Raw genomic sequence first — 7,369 nt, 5'->3', positions numbered from 1 at the left:
TCAATGCAGCCAAAAATAAAGTAAATAAAACAAATAATAAAATAAATCTTTAAAAAGAAACTGTTGGTTAAGGAGACAAGGTTATCGTTATAGAAATATTAGGGAACAGTATGTGCTACAGGCATTCAGAGGGGGGGACAATCAATGTAGGCTGGAGTAAAATAATGAAAGCAGCATTTATTGAGCACACACTAAATACTAGTCACTAAGGATTTTATATACATTATTGTTTTTAATTTTCACAACAGCTCTCCATGATAATCATGACCCACATTTTATAAATAAGGTGACTAGGGCTCAGAAAATATATAACTTTCCCAAATTCACATAACTAATAAACAGGTCTATATGAGTCCCACTTTTTCCCCCCTACTACTCAAAGAAGGCTTCAAAGTAGGAATTTCAGGGGGAAAATGAGTACTATATTAACAGGTAAAAGGATAGGTAATCTGTAAACAAATTATAATGTATCCAATACTTCCTCCTCATAAGAAGTTGGCCAGTTACTTACAACAGTTTAGTAGAATATTTTTCTGCTTATAAAGCAGAAAGTCTAATTTATCAAAATAACCACAGGCTTAAGCAAACATCTAGAGTCTCTCAGTTACTCTTTCCAAAAACGTAATATAAACTGATCTTATGCTTCATGATTTATAAAATAATAAGGAAGTGAGTTGATCAAAGTGAGGATAATTCAAACAGATTCTTAAGAATATATCAGACTTCCAATTCGTGTTGGGGTCCTTGTATGTCATATTTTTAACGTATCATCACATCTAATGTACTACTCAGTTAGACCTTCCCAGGCTGATGACATTGAGAAACTTTATTTTTATAAAAACAAACAAAAAGTTGAAGAGAAGGCAGCAGCTCCCCTCCAGAGGGAGTGACCAAGAGAAAAGTTCTGTTTGTCCAGGGGTTGTTTATGCACAGAGCCTACACTTTGGTTTTCACCCTGGGCAACACTCACCAGACGCCTTTGGAACAAAGAAGAAGCAGATTCAAATCAGAAGCAGACTCTAATTAGAGGAATAAAAATCTGCCACCTGCCAAATCACCTCACCTCAGAAACATGGAAGAAGCCCACACTGCTGTTCATGAAGCTTCTTTCTAAATGGTGTCTGTAGGTGTGGGAGCACCAGCAGCTGCCCTGAGAGACCAGACATGGATCTCTGGTGCCACCTTACCTGAGGACACCACACACTCTCGCTTGATGAGCCTTCAGGTTATAGAAGTCAAACCTCATCAGACCCTTAGGAATCCTGTAAGCCTGGAGCACCTTCCTGCAGGTGCCCTCTGCTACTAGTCATCTTAACCGTAGTGTGTAGATAATTTCTTCCCCAGAGTGTGGGAGAACGACAGTTACCGAGAATACAATCATTTGACGATCTTTCCGGAATGGTGGGGAAAATGCATGCCATTAATTCTTTCAGCCCAAGACAGTGGAAATCAAATCACGATGGGAAAGGCCCTAGTTTTTTGTGATTAGCTTTGAAGTTCTAAACAAGAGGAGAGAGGGAAAATGTTTTCAAGATGTTTCCTTGAGTTGTGCTATGACACAAAGTACACTATGCTTGAGACTGGAAGGTCTAGCTTCTACAACTTACTCTGTGCCACTAAGCAGATCACTTAATGTCTCTGGGCCTCAGTTTACTCACCTGAGAAATGTGGATAATGCCTACCTCAGTGAATGCTTGATGAAAACACCAAATAATTAACTACAAATACAACAGAATGTTCTCTGTAAGCCGATGTATATATGTAAGGTACATGTAAATGAGAAATGTATCATTACTTACTTATTTTCATGCTTTTTAACTAAAGCTTTAAAGGCTTTGTCTGTAATCTGGCATACATTAATGGAGAATCCTTGAAGGCTGAAAGTCTACCAGAAAAAGAAAAAGAAATTATATCTAAATAATGTCTTTATTTAAAAAGAAGGATTTCATACCAAAGCTTGCAGATCATTAGTTACTCAAACATGCTAACTCATATATATGGAATCTAAAAAAAAACAAAAAAAATGGTACTGATGAACCCAGTGACAAGGCAAGAATAAGGATGCAGATGCAGAGAATGGACTGGAGGACATGGGGCTGGGGGGGCCGGGGGCGAAGGCTAAGCTGGGACAAAGTGAGAGAGTAGCATAGACATATATACACTACCAACTGTAAAATAGACAGCTAGTGGGAAGCTGCTGTATAACAAAGGGAGATCAACTCAATGATGGGTGATGCCTTAGAGGGCCGGGACAGGGAGAGTGGGAGGGAGTCGCGTAAGGGAGGGGATATGGGGATATATGTATAAATACAGCTGATTCACTTTGGTGTACCTCAAAAGCTGGTACAAGAGTGTAAAGCAATTATATTCCAATAAAAAGCTAAAAAAAAAAAGAACTTTGGAAACTAAAATCTGGCTGAGTGCAAAAACCATGGTTAGTGAGAAGAGTGCCCTAGGAGACTTACTCATGTAGGAAATGCAGACTAGATTATATAATTCATAAGCTAATATGAAGCAAAAATATAAACACACAAACTCTATTTGGGATTTTGAATTGCCTAAGCCTAATGTTGGTCTATTAAAGTATCTCTAATACACTAGCCAAATTATGCATTTTTCATTTTGGGATGATCCAAAGATAAACTAATATTAAAAAAAAATACAAACATTCTAACTCTTGCTTATAACCTTACATATCCTTTTGATAACATACAAAATAAATAGTAAATCAAATTTTTGTGGAGAATTTTTGTCACAATAACTAAAACTTTATTTGTGGTTCATCAAAATAAGTAACTTCTAATAAAATCATGCAAGTACATTTTATTTAAAAGAAAAAGTCAATTACTAGAGGTGAAGATGAATATAAGTAATAATTTTTAATGAATTACTTTTTACCTTATGAATTTTAAATTATAATAGTGTTTAACTGTATTTCAACATATTATGATGAGAAATCTAGTTCCTATAATTTTGCTGTATTCCGTGACTCATAGTCAAACTTATAAAAATACTGTATTATTATATTTCTATGATAAAAATATTTTCTCATTGTAAAAAAAAAAAAGCCACAAAATTATCTAAAGAGGATTTTGTTTTGGTAAATAATGCACTTTAATTACATCAACTTTGGGTAGCTCAGTAAGTCAGGCCCAGATATATATCTTTGTTTCTTGGATTTCTTTTCTGTTGCTTTGATTTTGTCTTTGTAGAAAACATATTTTTATTTCAAAGTATTTTATCAAGGCTTTGATTGTGACCAAAGAATATGGTTGTGTAAGGGATATGGGATGCTCCTGGGCATGGCCACAAAGTATAGTTTCCATCACCACCACCATGTTATTTGGCCAAGAATAGTTTCCTAGGGAGACAAATTAAGAAAAACATACAATGACATCATGATCATTATACAGATTCACTTTGCTCACCCCCAGGCCAAGCTTCAGTCAGAAATTGACAAGGAAATGACATATAGTGAGTCTTACATAGCATTTGTTTTTAGATTTACCACCAAATATAATGGAACATAAAAGTGATAAGTGCTTTTATATGATACACTTCTTCCCATTGGATGCACAAAATCAGAAAAGCTGAAAGAGCATTTTACCTGACACAAATTTACATCATCGGTTTGTATTTTTTGTGAACACAATGCTCAATTCTAAAAAGTTGGGACTTTACTAAAACATGGAGTTGATTTAATACCAAGTCTTTACCTTAAAACATACTGCAAGGAAGCTTTTCACATTGAGAAGAATGATCAGATAAAGTCACATGTCATAGAAATGGTTATCCTACATTATGTCTTAGAGCAAAGGAAGAAAACTGAAGCAATAGCCCAGGAGATGAAGACTTCCCCCACCATCAGGTATGCCACCTGTCATTTTGAAGCAGGCCATGAAGGGTGGGCAGTTTCACTATTTTCATTACACAGGTAACTGGAGGAAATTATTGCTGTCTCTCAGTACAGTCATTTCCTGGTTTTCATCTCTTATTTTTGTGTCGACCCCCTCAGCAATGAATTCCTGTTTTGCTTTCACTTTTTAGGAAACTGGTAAAGACACTGGTATCTTTACAATGATACTAAATGTATTTTCCAAACAGTTCTCATGTACTCTGTGTGCAGAAAGTATATTTGTGATGCTTGACAACACATCTGATTTTGCTGCTTTGGATGGAAAGCCATAATGACTTATTGCCTTCTGCACCTGATATATATTGACATCAAAGTTTCTATTAAAATATCTGAAGGAGGCCTTGCCTCCTGCCAGAATAGTTATCATCTACTTCATCAGAGCTAGAGATTAGGCGGTTAGAGAAGCAGGTGGAAAACTAAAACTACTTTGGCCACAATTCTACTCTAAGATATTAGAGAAGATTGATTGTGATATCAGGATGGCTGCTCGCAAATATCTGGTTTTCTCTTTTCCTTCCAGGAATGTGGTAGGATTGCAATTCCCCATTCCACAGAGCTTGCTGCTCTGACTATGAAATGTAATCAGTTGCTTTAGGATGCAGTGAATGTTTCACCACATCCTCTCTCCCTTCTTCCGTGACAGTTGCCAGAACCCCAGGCAGTGCCTGCTCTCCTAGCCAGGGCCCTAGACGAAGCATGAAAAAGCTGTGCAGTAGAGCCTCCAACCTATCCAAGACAGGCATGTGCAAGAAACAAACCTTTCCTGTTTTATGGTACTGAGATCTGAAGGTTGTTTGTTACCACAACATAATCTAGCTTTTCCTCGCTGATACAAGACCTACGTCAGCCGTCTATCACTAGAGGAAATCCTTCTGCCAGTAGAACCCTGCAGATAATCAAAAACATTGCAGAACTCTTTTACAAGGTTCTTCAACTCAGGTGACACTTAAAATTGAAATGTAACTTACCTTCACTCTGCCTAAGTTTTCTTCTCAGCAACATGAGGAAAAGTAACAAGAATACCTACATCAAAAAAAAATGTTCAGATAGAACATTTAGAACAGTGGCTTGCATGTGATAAGAAAAAGACTGTTATTTTTAAAAATTTATTAACAATGAATTGATGAGGCAGGGCAATTTTCAGTCTGTTACCTCGAAGCTCCTTGTGTGAGAGCCACCACGCCCACATCTGTGGCCCCAGACCAACTTCCATCCAGTGCCGTCAATCTGCTGCAAAGGGACCGTTCATGGGGCAGGACCTTGTCTCCCGTAAGCCCAGAGCCACCGCACCTTGTCACATTCAGCTCCTGGGTGGATTAAAACCAAGGGAGCCTTCATGAGAAATGCTGCTGAATCCCTTCAGAATAGGGAATGATCAGAAGGAGATTTTAGCAACTAAGAGTATTAGAGAGTAAGAGAAATCAACACAGAGGCCAACAGCTGAGATGTAAACAGCTCAGCAAAGGAGGAAGAAAAACACGAGTAGAGCAATTAAAACTACGCAGCGTGTTTCCGTTCAGCCAGCCCATCTTCCTTCAGACCCATTTACTGAATCTGCCATCTGACATCAGGGGATTATACTAGGGGAGAGAAGTAACTCAAGAGCCATGATAGGATTATAGGAACTCATCCAAACAGCCAACGATTATATAACCATTAAAAATTATTTTTATAAAGTGCTTTTAATTAATTGAGAAAATGCTTAAATGAAAATGATGACTACAAAATGTTTTATATATTTTATAATCTCCATTATGTTCTTTAAATGTTTCAAAGTGCTCTTTGATAAATGTGTATTAATTTGTAGCCTAAAGAAAATATTTGCCAGCAAGGCAAAACCAATTCACAGTGGAAAAAAATTCAGAAGAGTGATTAGCTCTGGGGGATAGTAGTGTGGGGACTGAGTGCAAAGGGGCATGAGGCAACTTTCTGGGGTGGTGGGAATGCTCTGTATCTGGATAGGATGGGTTACACAGGTCCATGCACTTGTCAACACTTACAATATGTTTATTTCATTATATCAATACATACATTTTACCTCAAAAAGGAAAAAAAAAGGAACTGTAATGACATACATGTTGAGGTGTTTAGGAGTGAGGTATACCAGATGTCTATAACTTTGAAATTAACTTAAAGGAAAAAAAGGTGGGTTGATGGTCAGGAAGAGGAATGGATAGATTTATGACACGGTACATACAGAATCACTTAATTTTCAAGCCAAGGTGATGAATATGGGTGTTAACTGTACAATTCTTTCAATTTTTAAGTATATTTTAAACTTTTCATTAAAAAAAAAAAGAGAAATCCAGTCAAGACCTAAGTCTAGCCTGTCCTTCAATCCACACCAAAGCTTTATATTGTATGTGAGAGCATTTTAGATCAGCATTACCAATACAAAGTGGCAGAGGTGGGAGATACTGGTTTGCCCACCTTTGACAAACCCAATTTGTGAAAACTAAGAATTCTAAAATAGGTTTTGGATATTGGATATAAGTGCTCTTTTTATTAAAAGGTTATTCATTTGAAATAAATAGCCAGGGGATATTATGTGTTAGATATGTCACTCTATTATTTTTTTCTGAGCTGAGCTGGATTCATTGAACCCTTAGAATCTAGGCAGTTTGGGACATCATTCTCTGTAATGGTGGCCTTACTGACACCCCAGTCCACACTTGCTTTTATCGTCTCCTCACATAACAAGAGCAACTGTCTTCTGATATAAAAAAGAACAGAGAAATCAATCCTTCTAGGCTAGAAGCTTATCATCCCAGACAACAGGAATTTTCTACCAGTAGAACCTAAAAGTTTTGAAAGGCTAAGTTAAAACCAAATTATCCGAAATAATAACGATCTTGAAGTAGCTTCCCATGCCTCAGACGCAACTCTTGATTTCCCTCCTACATTCCTGCTTCAATAGTGCTAGACCAGAAGTCAGAGCATTACACCTACAGCTCATACTTTGCCTGGGAGGACTCCCAGTGGTTGCCTACTTCCCTGGAGGGCAGCTCTTAACTTTCTAGAATCCAAATACCCAACATTGCCAGACATTCCCTGTTCGTCATCAGCACCAAAAGTATTAGGAACAATGGTATTCTAATTAAAGACCATCAAAATTAACTTTGTTTTGACATATTGTGCTTTTATTTGTAAATGATAACTGGGGCTATTATGGAACACCAAAGAAACAAGCATGGATTCCCAGCCTACCTACTTGTTCACAGAAGGCTTTAGCCCTTTTTGTGCCTTGCACGCCTTTGGCAGACTGGTGAAGCCTACATGGACCTGCGTCAGAATAACGTTTTTAAATGAATTAAATACAATATGTAGGATTGCAATGGAAACCAATTACATTGAAATACAGTTACAAAACTTGAAATTTTTTTGTTATATAATAACACACTTGCTTGTTTATTAATAGAGTATACAATATGATCTAGCCATCTGGTACAGTAA

The sequence above is a fragment of the Hippopotamus amphibius genome, chromosome 2 (assembly GCF_030028045.1).
Source record: "Hippopotamus amphibius kiboko isolate mHipAmp2 chromosome 2, mHipAmp2.hap2, whole genome shotgun sequence".
NCBI classification, from domain to species: Eukaryota; Metazoa; Chordata; class Mammalia; order Artiodactyla; family Hippopotamidae; genus Hippopotamus; species Hippopotamus amphibius.
Note: the sequence above shows the minus strand (reverse complement) of the source record.